The 14,601-nt window shown below is 36.9% G+C and overlaps 1 long non-coding RNA gene across 1 annotated transcript; it reads left to right on the plus strand.

Annotated features, from left to right (window-relative positions):
• Nucleotides 1-652: 652 nt before the first annotated feature.
• Nucleotides 653-14,248, plus strand: LOC104601491 (uncharacterized). The gene is made up of 3 exons (XR_016081915.1): nt 653-978; nt 11,153-11,312; nt 12,841-14,248. It is a non-coding gene; the product is annotated as an uncharacterized LOC104601491 (long non-coding RNA).
• The last annotated feature ends 353 nt before the right edge of the window (nt 14,249-14,601 follow it).

Here is a 14,601-nt window from a genome sequence, read left to right on the forward strand (position 1 = left end):
AATGTACAACCATTTAATTTTGTGAGGCCTGAAACCGCAGCCCGGCTTGGCCTGGACCCATATAGGGCCAGGCCTGAATCATGGGCGGGGTCGGGCCTGGGCCATGATCACCCCTAACTCAAAACCAAATTAGTAGCGACTAGGGGTGCTCACGATATCAGTTTTTTAAACCAAACTAATGATATCAGTTTTTTAAAATCTAGCAACCAAAACTGATCGGTTCAGTTCATCGACTTTTCAATTTTCTATTTTTATAATATTATATATTATATATAATAAATATTAAATATTATATTACATTATAAAAAGACTAGAAATACATATAAAATAATATATTATGGTATATAGTACATATGTATTTATTTATAATATATAGATATAGATAATATAAAATATATAATATACATAAATATATGTATAATCTATACTATCTGCGAATGTCCTTTCTTTCTAGTTAACCGATAATCTATACATAAATATATGTATAATCTATACATAAACATACAGTCGGTTTGGTTAACCGATATGTCCAATTTTTTTCAAATATCAAACCAAAACTGAACCAATCGATTGATTAACCGAAATTTTCGGTTCGGTTCGGTTTTTCGTTTTTTCGGTTTTTTTTTTTTTTATTTTTTTAGCGACGGAATTTCCTGCAACAAGAAACTCTGCACACCCTACAACGCTACAAGCAATAAGCATGGCATCCTTCTTGAGCATGGACAACCTTTCTGGTTCAAAGATGTCCGCGGTATTTCTGGGTAAAAATGGTTCAACCCAAATCGAACAAGGATTTCAATGAGAGAGGGTTTTCAACAGAGATTAGTTACCTCCTCTTCTTCTTTGTAGCGGTTTCTGTTTATTAAAATTGGAGTTTTTCTTGTGGATCGAAAGGATAGATGAGAACAGTCGTGTGGCAGAGCAGGGACCTCCAGAGCTCCACTATTTTCCGAAACCAGTGAAAGCCAAGCTCTCAAGGTAAGACTTGTCCTCTGTTTCATATTTTGTTTTGTTTTCCGCAACAATATTTGTTTTGGATTTAATTAAGGCCCTTCTGTACAATGTGTTTTGAAATCAATTACGTCGATCTTAAATCATATGTAAATTTTTGTTGTAATAGTCTAACAAAGATAGTATGGTTCATACGTGTTGCTGATAAAAAAAAAAAACAAAAAGAAAAAAAAAAGAAAAAAAAAGAGAAAAAAGAAAGATTGTATGGTCCATACAGTAAAAGCCCTGTTATAACATTGTAATTCTACTATATCATTCTGACTGTAATAAGAAGAGCAGACTTTTGGGATCATAGTCTGCAATTGTTGTTGCACAACCAAGTGTCAGACAGAAGCCCTACAAGTATGAATCTTTACATTTTTTTTTATTTTTTATTAATTTAAATTATTAAATATAAAACCTTGCAATATTCCTTATAGTGGTAGAGCTTCCACACAGGGATAAAACAAATTGCTAAATTTCTACCTGCTGTTGTTACAATTCTCTGTTTTACAAATTTAATTGGGGGACGGGGAGATAATTTTATTTTCATCCTAGTTGCAATGTCTTCAGAGAGACCTTTGAACTTCAACAAATTACCTCTTCTTCAGTCTTCGGCCACTATATATGTCTTCTTTGAATAACTTATATAAAATGGTTAACTTTTTTATCATTCAATTTATTGATCTTGGAAGATTATAAAAAGAGAATTATATTAAAAATAAAAGGGTTATATCCAGATAGGTGTTGCTGTTTCAATAAAATCTTGCCTACATCCAGATAGGTGAAGAGATCTCACTAGAAATAAGGAACGTGTAACAGAAAACAGAAAAATCTTTGAAAATTTAAACCAGTACAGCATCTAAACCCAACATACAACAAAAGATTCCACTCAAGATATTCCTTTCCCATATCTTTGAACTCAATGCAAAAAGAATCCAATCAGTGACCAAGTCTGAAACATCAGCCACCAGCTTCCTTCTAGATCTGCATTTATCTTCAAAAATACATCTATTTCTTTCCTTGCAAACAGATCATCAAACTGCAAAAGGTATTACATTCCATTATCTTTGCTTTCTTGCTACCGCCTACCTGCTATCCTTAGCCAAGATAGGAAGGTTTCTTTGGGTGATCTGGGAACTGCACATTGAAGATGTTAAAGAAGTCCCAAATGAAGCCTACGATTTACATTGAACGATTCAATGCTTGACATTCTCATCCGCATTTTAACACATTACACATATACTTGAAAGTTGAAATCCTCTAGGCTCTAGCCTTCAAAGGGTCCAAGTTCAGAATACTGTGAAGTGTGCATGCAAATGCCTCCACTCTTGGTGGAATGAGGTTACCTCAAATTCCCAACTGATCTGATTCTAGATCTTGATTCCTCATGATGGCTGATTGGCTTCATAGGAGGACTTCACCATAAACTTTCCATCCACACACTTCCAACACAAAATGTCTGCTTCATTGAGATTTCAGATCCATGTGAATGTTCCAACCTAACTAACAGCATAATGTATTCTTCACATTCTCTGTACAGCAATGGCCTCCTAAAAGTTAGACACCAAACAATCTGATTTTCTTGATTTTCAAAACATCTATTCATGTGATGCCTTTAGTGCTTTAACCTGTTAAGTCTCAGATACAGGTCACAAAGTTTTGTTCCCCTACACTTTTTGTCTTTCGAAAATTTCTCCCTACCCTAGATAAAAATTTGGTTTCTTGAAAATGTTATCTAGAACATCCCTTTTCAAACACTAACCCTATGAGAAGTTGAAACAGCCCTAGAATCCTACTCAATTCTAGCCACCCCATATTTATACACCACTACCTTTTTCCACAAGTCATCTATCTCAATCTCAAACCTCCAAAGTCTTTCTTAGTAAGGCATTATTCAAGACACAAACTTTCTCACATTTTACCAAGTGAAACTTCTTCCCTTTATCCCCTCCTTTCCAAATGATCTCTTTTTATAACCTCTCAAGTTGCTTAGCTATCTTTGCCAATGTCTTTAGAGTAGAAAGACAGCAAATAGGTAAACTAGCAAGAGCATTCTTATTAAAAGTAATTCTGCTGCCCAAAGAATGGTATATCTGCATTTCCATGTTGCTAGACTTTTTTCCACACTCTCAGTTACAGCTTTCCAATTTGAGAGAGCTTATTCTTTATTCTAATTGGTATACCCAAATAAGAAGAAGGAAAGTTTCCCTACACCCCATTGTCATAGCACACTCCTGTAGTAATCCACCATCCAAGTACCCAAAACCAATCATTACACTCTTATGGGGGTTAGCTTTCAGACTGGGCAATCCTTTAAGTTGTTAATAACTACCCTAAGGTTGATTGCCTGGTACACCAAAGCTTTTGAGGAGATAAATGTGTGTAAATATATATATATATATATATATATTGATCAGCAACTTAAAGAGATTTTTTAGAACTTAAAAAGAGAATAGTACAACAAGAAGTTGTTAGAGATAATACTCAATACAGCAGAGAGCCCCACTACCCAAATAACATTGAGCCCAAAACAAATGATGTCTATTCACTCCTTGTTTAGCTAAGCCATCCGCCAAACCATTAGCAGACCTCCTAACCCATCTTGACTGGATTTGCATATGTCTTGAGTCTTGACAGCATTTTGAACCGCCTGAGATCATTTCTCAATTGCCATAATACCCCTTTTCTTTTTTTTTCAGCCAGCCAATGACTATTTTAGAATCTCCTTCTACTATTAATCTTGTAATCCTCATTTCCTTGGCTTTTTTCACCCCAACAATAGCTGCCAAGAGCTCAGCTCTCACTGAATCACCTTGCCCAATAGGCCCTGAAAACAAGCCACAAATGATACCACTCCCATCCCTAATTACTCCTCCAATTCTGGAAGGACCCGGATTACCAAAGCTACATCCACCGAAGTTAAGTTTCATCCAGCTTTCACTTGGGGGAGACCAAACCTCCAAGACCTTTTGATTCATAGAAGAAGAAAAAGCAATCGACCTTCAGTTTCGGAAAAATTCCTCCATGAAAAATCAGAGAACAGCTTCAAAGTCCTCACCCAATGGGCAACTCTAACAGTAATACTCTCCAAGATTACTCCCTTGTTTCTTTTCTTTGTCCTAAAAAATTCTTAAGTTCCTTTCTTCCCACACAGTCCACACGATCACTGTTCTTGCACACTTCCACAAAATTATGCCTCTTCTTTTTGTGCATCTCAAGAAGGATGGGCTAAAGAGACTTTCCAAACTTACAGGAGGGCTCCATTTGCAACCAAAGAGAGAGCAGAACCATTCCCAAATACAAGCAAAAGGGCAGGAAATAAAGAGATGGAAAACACTCTCACCATTCAACTTACACAAAATGCACCAATTGGGAGACAAACACTAATTTGGTCTTTTCTTTTGCAACAGGTCACCCGTGTTGATGCTCTCATGATAAGCTTCCCAACAGAAGGCATTGACTTTTTGGGGGACAGGGGCACACCTAACTTCTTTAATTGGGAAAGGATTTACAAGTGAAAGACCCAGAGGGACTGAGATTCCACACATATCTATCTTCCCCAGACTCATCAAAAACCAAGTTGTCCAAGATATTCAGAAGGTTAGTCATAGAAGGAATTTTAGATTCTCTCAGGTTTCTCACAAACCCCAAGTTCCAATCCTCCCTAGGGGAAGTAGAAGACTGAAAGAAATTAGAAATAGGATTATCTTTAAGGCTTAAAAGAGCAAACAATGAAGGGAACACCACTTTCAAGGGATCATCCCCAACCCACCCATTTTCCCAAAATCTGACCCTAATACCAGAGTCCAAGTCATACCTGATGTGCTCAAGGAATTGAGGAAGAATGCCATGCACTACTTTCCAAGGAGTAGCATTGTTAGCTCTTTGTAGAATACCAACATCCCAACCGTTCCTAGAAAGCCATTGAATACTTGACACCACTTTATGTCACAATCTATCATTCTCTAGGGGAAGTGCCATAACCACTTGCTTAAAAGTGCTCTGTTTTTCTTCCTAATGTTTCCCATACCCAATCTACCCTCTTCCTTCCTTTTGACCACCTTCTCCTACCTAACCAAATGATCTTTTTTTTTTTAATATCTACAGGCTCCCACAAGAAGTCTCTCATCAATTTTTCTATTCTCTTTACAATTGCTTGAGACATCCTAAAGACAAACATAAAGAGATGTAATTCCTTTTTAAACTAGCAAACCTTTTCAAAATTCTCTCCACCACAAGGTTCCAAAAAGATGATAGACCTCGGATTGCCACCAAGAGGTAAGCCTAAATATTTTAAAGGCCACACACCTCTCTCACACCCCTAGATCTCCACAAATGAACCGAACTTCTCTTCGATAACATTTATACCCACCATCGTGCTCTTATTCCAATTGATTCTTAAGTTAGACATTCTTTCAAAGAGGCTAATCACTAGCTTCAAGACTTATCCCATTTGTATTTTCCCCCTCACAAAAGATCAAAATGTCATATGCAAACTAGAGATGGGATACCACCACACTATTCCTTCCCACCTCCTATCCTTTAAAGAGATACAATTGGCTAGCCTTAGAAATCAATCTACTCAAAACCTCTACCACCAAAAGGAAAAGAAAGGGGGGAGAGGGGGTCTCCCTATTAAAGCCCTCTAATGGATTCAAAAAAGTCCTCCATTGATCCATTCACAATCACTGAAAAATGACTAGTTTGTAGGCATCCTTTAATCCATTTACACCACAAATCTCCAAACCCACAAATCCTCATAATACTAATTAGGAACTCCCAATCCACCAAATAATAAGATTTCTCTAGATCCAACTTAATTGCCACCCCCTTTTTCTTAGCTTTTCTCTGGGCCTCCACACATTATAAGAAATTAGTCCATAATTTGTCTATCCTAAATTAAAGCCCCTTGGTAGTGAGAGATGATAGAGGGAAGAACTTACTTGATCCTTAGAGATAACACCTTGGCAATTATTTTATAAATGGTAGTAACCAAGCTGATTGGCCTGAAATCCTTAAGATCATTCACATTGGCCTTTTTGGCACCAAGGTAATAAAGGTTGAATTCATACCTAGGCTAATTCTACCCCTCCTATGGAGCTCTTTGAACACTTTAAGAATATCTGACTTTGTTAGATAGTGTATGCCCTTAGCTCCAATTAGATTGATGTACTTATTGACATTTATTGTAAATGAATAAAGTACATAATTGATTCGTGTTATTATGGTGTGTTTCTGTGTAATACCCTTAAACTGGACACTTATGAGACTCGTGCTAGTTTAGAATCTTGGCAGCTGTTGGATAGACCTAGGGAGGTTTATCCTGCAAAGGTTGACACTAATGTGCCAAGGTAAGACCTAAAGCACATGTAGTGTGGGTTTAACTGAAACTCTGAACCAAATCATTTTCCAGTTATGCCCTGGACCTTGGAGATAGATGGGCAAAATTGAAAAGTTACACCTAACCCCTAGACTCGATTATGGTACTGCACTAGGTGTAGGATTGGGCTGTCTTTGATATGCCAATCAGTGAGATCCTTAGAGGGGGTCAAAACCTGGGTATGTTGGGGCAGTCTGAGAATTCACCTGAGTGGGTGATTATAGTGACAGAATCATCCCCTTTGTCGGGCAAAGTGAATGATCGGGGAATGCACTCACTCTGATTGGAACCTAAACTGCTAGTAGTTGATTTCAAACATGTTGGGTTTTTTTTTTGCAAAATATATTTATATAGAGATATACATATATATTATGGTTTTACAAAATATTTGCAAAAGGTTTTAATTTCCGGGATCCATGTGAGTAGAATGCAACACTGTACCTTGCAGCCGAGGGAGAGGTCCTCTCTTGTCAGGTAGTGTTTGATCATTATGGGCCGAGAGGTTAAGTGTAAAACCATTTAGGGCTTTTATCTGATGGGATAATCTCACATCTGCCCACAGTCCTTGAGCCTTCATAAGATGGCTGGACCCAAGGACCATTTGGTGTAAATATTGGGCCCATTAAGAGCCCATACTGATGGACTCAGGGGTTCACTGTATTCAGCAGTGAATTCGGCCATGCCTTGTAACAGATGCTAGGCCGAACCGATGTGGCTTATGTGGAGATCAATGATAGGGTCCCACGCCATACAAAGAGAACCAAGCTAGCCAGTACTTAAAGGAAAATGAGCCTGAAAGCTTAATGGGCCTAAAACCCAATTTGAACTGGGTTTAATTTGATTAATTAAATAGGGGGCGAATCTGGGTATGGATCAACAGATAAGGATAAGAGGATAACTCTTATCCACTTAAAGAGTCCAGATCCAAATAAAGATTTGGATTAGGAAACTTCTAATTGGATTAGGAGAAGTTGATCCTGATCTGCAGATAAGATAAGGGATAAGCCTTATCACTTAAAGAGTCCAGATCCAAATAAAGATTTGGATCAAGAAACTCCTAATCAGATTAGGAGGTTAACTCTTTAAGGATTATATAAAAGGAGGAGGGCGAACTAGAAAAGGTTACACAGTTTCACAGTTTTCTGCATTCAGTTCTCTCTCCCTCTGCTCTTGCCGCCCTACCCTGTTCGATTTCCAGTTCTTGGAGTGATCAAGATTGGATCTTGATATTGATTATTGCTGGAAGAATCAATCTTGAAGCTGTGCTCACATCCCTGTTTGATTCTTGCTGAAGAATTGGGGTTCTTGTTGAAGAATCTCTTTGTTGATCATGCCTCACCCTAAGCTGTGTCATCTTCAGTGGAGGAAGGATTTGGTAACCTCTTTGGGCATGAACACCTACATTGGGAGGAACTTCTTGCGTGGATTCCGTATCAGGTATTCCTCTCTCTAATCTTGGTTTCAGATTTGGTCTAGTTTGTTTCAAGAACGAACCTTGAAAAATGCAGTTTTTCTAAATTAGGGAATAGGATTCCTAGAAGGGAGAAAGAAAATTTTGAAATTTCGCCCAGCCACCCTGCATGGTTCGCCCATCCATATGATAGATCTCCCTTTCCTTCAGACTTAATAATCTCCCAACAATCTTGATAAAAGGCCACTGTGAAACTATTCGGGCCTAGAGCCTTGGCTCTATCCATGGAAAATATTGCTTCCTTGATCTCATCTTCCTCAAACATCTTTTCCAAAAGTTGGTTCTGTGAAACAAAAATAGTTTCTCAATTCAACCCTTCAACTGTCCATCTTTCTCTTAGAGGCCTCAAATAAATTAATTTAAAGTGATCCACAAAGGCCTTAGCTATCTCTGCTTGATCTGTAACTTCTTTGCCCTCAATTTCTAAACGAGAGATAAGATTTTTCCTTCTTCTACCATTTGCAATTGCATGAAAATACTTGGTATTACCATCTCCCTCCTTGATCCTTTTTCCCTCGAATTTTGTTTCCTACTTATTTCCTCCCTTAAGAGTTTATTGGATTTCCTTCTTCAACTAAAGCCTTAACCTTCTGTCTTCCTCTCTCAAAAGCCTTTCTGATTCGCTTCTATCCATGTCCTCTATTTGCAGAATTAGATTGGTCTTCTTCTCTTCCAGTCTACCAAAAATCAGCTTATTCCAATCTTTTATTTTTGCCTTCAACCTCTGTAACTTCTTCAAAAATTTCTGCCCCTCCCATTGCATCCCCGGTTGCTGTTTACTCCACCATTCATTCACTCTTTGTTTGAATACAAGAAGTGTTAGCTACATGTTCTCAAACCTAAAAGGGGTAGGGCCACCAACCACTCCTTGTTGGAAAGCACAGATCAACCAATGGTCAGAGGTAAGTCTTGTCAGATTCCTCCCTAATAAACCACTCCAGTGCTCTTCCCAATCAGCTGAGACCAAGAATCTGTCCAATTTAGAGTAGATCGGATTAGCTTGAAGGTTGAACCAAGTAAATCTAAATTGTCCTAGAGGTATGTCTCTCAAGTAAAAGGTATCAATAAAAGCATTGAAATTCCTCATGCTGGTTGTTACTCTCTGCCTAGTATTGCTAATTTTTTCTGCAAATCTTACCACATTAAAGTCTCTGCCAATAAACCAAGGCCCTTCCCATAAACCTTTGATATTATCCAACTCTTCCCACATTAGGCTTCTTTCTCTATACGAATTGGGACCATAAACATTTAATAACACCCATTCAAACCCATCATGGACATTTTTCAGTTTAACCGACACAGTGAAGTTCCTTATTAGTTTCTCAGAGCACTGAACTAACTCCTCCTTCCAAACAGTTATTATACCCCCGGAGGCACCCCAAGAAGGAAGGAAACTCCAACTTGATTCTCTTTCACCCCAAAAGCTTCTAACCCATCTCCTATCCAGCTCATGAATTTTAGACTCTTGGATTAGAAAAATATCTGGCTTTTCCTTTCTTAGAAGTTCCTTAATTGTTCTCCCCTTTGTGGCACTCTCTAACCCCCTTACATTCAAACTGATCATTTTCATTTCAGCACTTGAAAAAGATACCTTAGCCTCCTTTCTTTCTACAAGCCCTCTTTCCTTCTACCTCCCCTTGCACTGAATTCCTTATCCCCTTCCACATCATGAATTAACCTCTCCACTTCATTCATCTTTTTCTTTCTTTTCCCCCCTTTACCCTTCCATATCCTTGCACAATGCTGTGTTTCCTTGGGTGTTTTGACTTCTAAAACCAGTTTAGTGGCTATCCTTTCCAAAGTTCTCCACATTACTTGCTTTATCCTCTCTCCCCTTCTCTAAAACCTCACTGGTTCTTTTCCTACCTCTATTCTTCCCTTACTTCCTTTTCTCTACTTTCTGCAACCTCCCCAATCTTTTCACCCTCCAACTCCTTTCTGTTTTGCTTTTCCTTTACAATAGGTTGGTTCCTCCCTATTCACTTCCAACTTTTTTCTTACTTCCTTAAATCTTTCTTCTGTGGCTTCCCTTTTATCATTATAAGATCCTTTTAATCTATCCTCCCAATTCTCTTCATTTGAACTTCGGTTTTGGTTGGGCTTGGTTAGGTCTTAGTTGGATGCTGGACGATCTGCACAAACTTCAACACCACAATTACCAGCAAAAAATAAAATGAAAGGAGTGACTGGGTTACCTGAAGAGGAGATAAAACTATATCAAGATAACTGAGATCCAGACAAGATGAAAAAAAAGATGGGCTTGCTTTTTTCAATTATTAGTAGATTAATGACCTTTCTTTTGATGTTTAAGCCAACTTGATCCCCCATTTTTTAGACTTGTTGATTAACTTGCATTGGTTTTGATGGGCTTTCTTTTGATTGATTTGCTGAAATATAACTCCTACCTTGCACCAGTGTTATTTAACTGTATTACTTCGACGTACTCACTTCTCTTGTTGAAATGGATGTGCATTTCTTTTGATGGATAATGCAATGCACTGGGGCCTAAAAACTGTAAGCTAAATTCTTGATATTCTTTGAAAGGTTTGCTTTACAAGCTCTTTTTTTATAGGCTTTCAGTGGAGGACTGGTGAAGCAATGAAATTGAAGGTAGTCTTGAGGAAAGTGCATGATTATATCTGCTATGATTGGAAGGAAATTGATTTTCCCTCATCTTTGCCTGATCCCCCTAATAAAACAGAGAAAACTGACTTGGAATGAACGATTTCTTTTAAGTTATCCATCTCCCTTGATGGACAAAGTCCCATTTTAGAGTTTTGATCTATAAGTAGATGGTTTAACTTCATGTGTTACTTACCTGGACTGTTTAATTGACCACGTATCGACTTATTGAATGTGCCTAAATTCAAATGATCGTGATAGTTTTGCAGCTTGGCATTGGACTCAAATGCAAAGTTGAAACCAATACTAACATAAAGATAAAGAAATAATTAACCATTTGGATAATGAGGTTCATTCAATTAGTTTGATTTTAGGAATTCAATAGGTAACCCATCAATTGGATGGACCTGATTGAGTCACATATACATATTGCAAGCCATGCCATTTGCTTAGAAGTTTTAGATGCTCACATCACTCTTCCTCTTTTCTTCTTAGTCTGTTATAGCTTGCTTTGTTACTGTTTCTCAAACTTTGGGGGTGAAAGTGTAACAATCTATAAAAGTGTAAATCTTTGTTTTGAAAAATGGCCAAGTGAAACTGATATATAAAAAAAAAGAAAAGGACATGTGAATATCTTTGGAGAAGTTTTTGCATCCATTTGATGATTGTGCCTTTTTTATCTTCAGGTGTTAAAGGAGGCATTTAAGCTTCATGCAGCAAGCTGGGTACATGATATTGGTCCTCTTTGGCCTAATGATTACAGAAAGGATGAAGAGAGTCAAGTAAAAACTCATGGAGAAACTATGCCAACAAAGGAAAAAGAACCCTCTATATTGGAAGACCTTGGTGGGTGATTGCTACCTCTTTCCATTCATTTTTATGGCTATTAAATTTACCATCTATAGTAGACTTTCTAGTAAGCCATCCGTTACAACATTTTTTATTAATTTAAACACTTACCAATCTGGTTGTTATTGCTTGTGGATTATTTGGGAATCACAAAAATACCTCTACTTATTTATGTATTTATTAAAGCAAAACCCTCAGACAAGATAACTTCTCATAGTTCCCAATATTCTAAAAAGGGTTTTTTTAATTACAAATCAAGCCTAATTTAGTGTCCTAACTCAAATAAATGCCTAAATGCTTCAGGATTTACCACTTGGATAATGGGTCTCAAACAATGTATGTATAAGTTTTCATGCTGAGAACATGGTCATTCACTAGTTTAGTATGTGGATTTAATGTTTTGTCACATACTTAAATGTGGTTTATTTGATTCTATCAAATGAATTCTCAAGTAGAGTCATGGACTACTTGGGTTTCTCCTCTCTTATGTCCTATGTTGAGTATATTTTTAACATGCTTACAGCTGTGCATTTTTATGTATGTATACACATTTAATAATTTCTCTTTATAGATGAAAATTCAAGGTAGACTTTTTCTCTTTAACTAACAATTTTTTCTCCATGGTTATAAAGATAGGCATTCACATATTCCTTGGAAACAGTGTTTTAAAAGCGCAAGCGCAAGGCGCAAACTGTAAGCTTAATTCTTGAAGCAAGGAGCAAAAATACAAAAAAAAAAGCTAAAAAATAAAAAAAAAATGTCAGAAAATTCAAAAAATGCCAAAAAATTCAAAAGATGCAAAAAATATTAAACATAATATAAATAAAAATATATAAACTTAAATTTTAAAATAAATGTTTCAAAAAACCTATTATCAAAAATTAAAATACATAAACATAACATGTAAAACGTATTCAAATGAAAATTTAAAAATAAAATCAAACGTATAAAACATTTTCAAGAATGTAAAACCCACAATCTCTTTTTTTCCTCAATTGCATTACTTCAAGTAGCTAATGTGATGTAAAACATATTACATTCCTGGTTCTACAAGCCACCTTTGTGCCACACCCCTCGAGGCAAGCCCAAACAAGACCATGTTAGGGTCTTAAATTCTTAATTTTCACATTAAAAATAATGATTTTATAACTTTAATTGCCTTTGATACTTTATTAGGATAAGTGAATGAACAACATTAAGCAATATTATTTCCATGGCCCTTCAATGGTTGAGCAGCAGTAGCATCATTCAGTCACTGTTTTTGATATTTTGGACCTTGTTTTGTAAATACAGCATTTGATGTTTTTATGACTTGTTACCTTTCAACCTTAGTCGGAACTTGTATTTCTAATGCCCAATGCTTTGTTAGGGAATAACCAAGTAAAGTAAGATATATTTCTATTTTGTCTTACTTTTTTCTTCAATTTCATAAGCTTTCTAGGAATTAAGATATCTTTCCAATTTATCATGCATATTTGTTCAATTTTCTAAACTTATTATGTCATCTTACCTTGAAACTGAACAGAATGGAATGGCGAAAGAGAATTCTGGATTCATGTAGCCTACCCCATATAGTTGGGACAAGGCTTAGATGATCATGATGATTTGGTCATCTTACCTTGGTTCAGTGTATTTGATGAATTGGAAACAGCGCTGCTGCTAGAGGTGGAATGAAGACTCTAAGGCCTGCTTTGCACCATGTTTACATGACAAAAGCATCTGCTTACAGAGATGCTCTCATGAACTTCATACATGAGTATTAAGAAAGTGTCCAGAAAATCATGGTGGAGAAGGAAGAGCATGGAGATAGACTAAAAGGATCGAGTTGATTGTCTAACCACGAAGTGAATGAAAATTATTTTCAAGAAAAAAATGATACATAAATGCATCTACTGTAAAATCAATATGTAGCTTTTTGATATTCTATGAGCAGCTTTTTAACAAAATTTACTTTCATTATGTTTCCAATTTTGAGGTTTAAACTGCAGTATGTGGACTCCAGTGAAAAATTTGGGAATTTGGCAGTTGTTTTGTTTCATTTCTACTTGAGATGTTTATCAGTCATGGGTAGCTTTGAATTTGAGACACTACACTCCAAAAGAAAATGCTGAAGGTTAGGTCTGTATCCGGTCCATCCCTCCAAGATCCCGGATAGCCAGGGCCAACATTGGATAATGACCATTGAAATGCAAAATGGGCACATATCCAAACGAATTTGCTTGTTTCTCAGTTTTATTTGCCTGTAGTCATATGGGTTGATTGAAAAGGACAAAGATATTTAGACTGATGATGAAATATCGATATGTGGAGCCCAATGTCCACTATTCTTACATGGTTAACCTTCTTGGCAGGGCTGGGATTAATGATCAATCCTGGGAAGTAATCAAGGGTACCATTTCCATGTGGGAGTCGCTGTTGGCGTCTTTCTGGAACCATGGGAATTTTGAATTGGCTGAGATTTCAGTAAAATACATGTTTGAGATAATGCTAGAAATCATGCTTTGCAGGCAAGAAAGCATATCAAGGACAGTGGGGTGAAGATGGAGAAGAGTTGGGGGCAAGGTGTGCACATTTGTTGTTGGAGAGGGAAACCGCCCTAGAATTGCTAAAATTTGCACAAAATTGGATGATTTTGAGGTGACTATGAGAAGCTGGATTACAACGTTGAGATTGAATATAGAAAAACTGGCTCTTACTTCCGGGTTTATAAGCTCACCACTTGGCAAATCTCTGGATCAAGAATAACCTTTGGATCTGGAGGGGTTCTTACTCTTTATCAAGGCGTGCATAAAGGATCACAACGAGGGTTGAAGGATGCCAATTGGTTTTACTGTTTCAGGGTTGGATTATGTTCTTGCGGGGGAGTTTTGCTCATAATTTATTGTCCTTAACGTTCTATGTATTCTTTTACTGGGTTTGGACACTTCAGCTTCTGCCCCAAATAGTCATTGATTGAGTTTTCTAAGTCAATAGGTATTAAGAAACATTTTCTATGATCACTAGTCCACATCTTTTACCAAATCATTGATGGGCCCTTCCTGAAAAGGTACAGATATACACTTTGTTATGGATGACCTATCTCTTGTCAAATAAGAGGAGGGACATGGACATTGGTTAACAAAGAGGTGGCAGGCCCTCAAGTGTTGAATAATTAATACAGTTTTCAACACTTGTACAGCAAGGTAATTCAATTAGATTCTTAATTTCAATGCTCCTTCAGATTTTTTTTTTCTTTAAATCATGCTTTGTTTCCATCTACTTCCAATTCCATTTCAGTATATTGGTT

Source organism: Nelumbo nucifera, chromosome 2 (genome assembly GCF_055504915.1).
Source record: "Nelumbo nucifera cultivar China Antique chromosome 2, China Antique-T2T, whole genome shotgun sequence".
Taxonomy (NCBI): domain Eukaryota; kingdom Viridiplantae; phylum Streptophyta; class Magnoliopsida; order Proteales; family Nelumbonaceae; genus Nelumbo; species Nelumbo nucifera.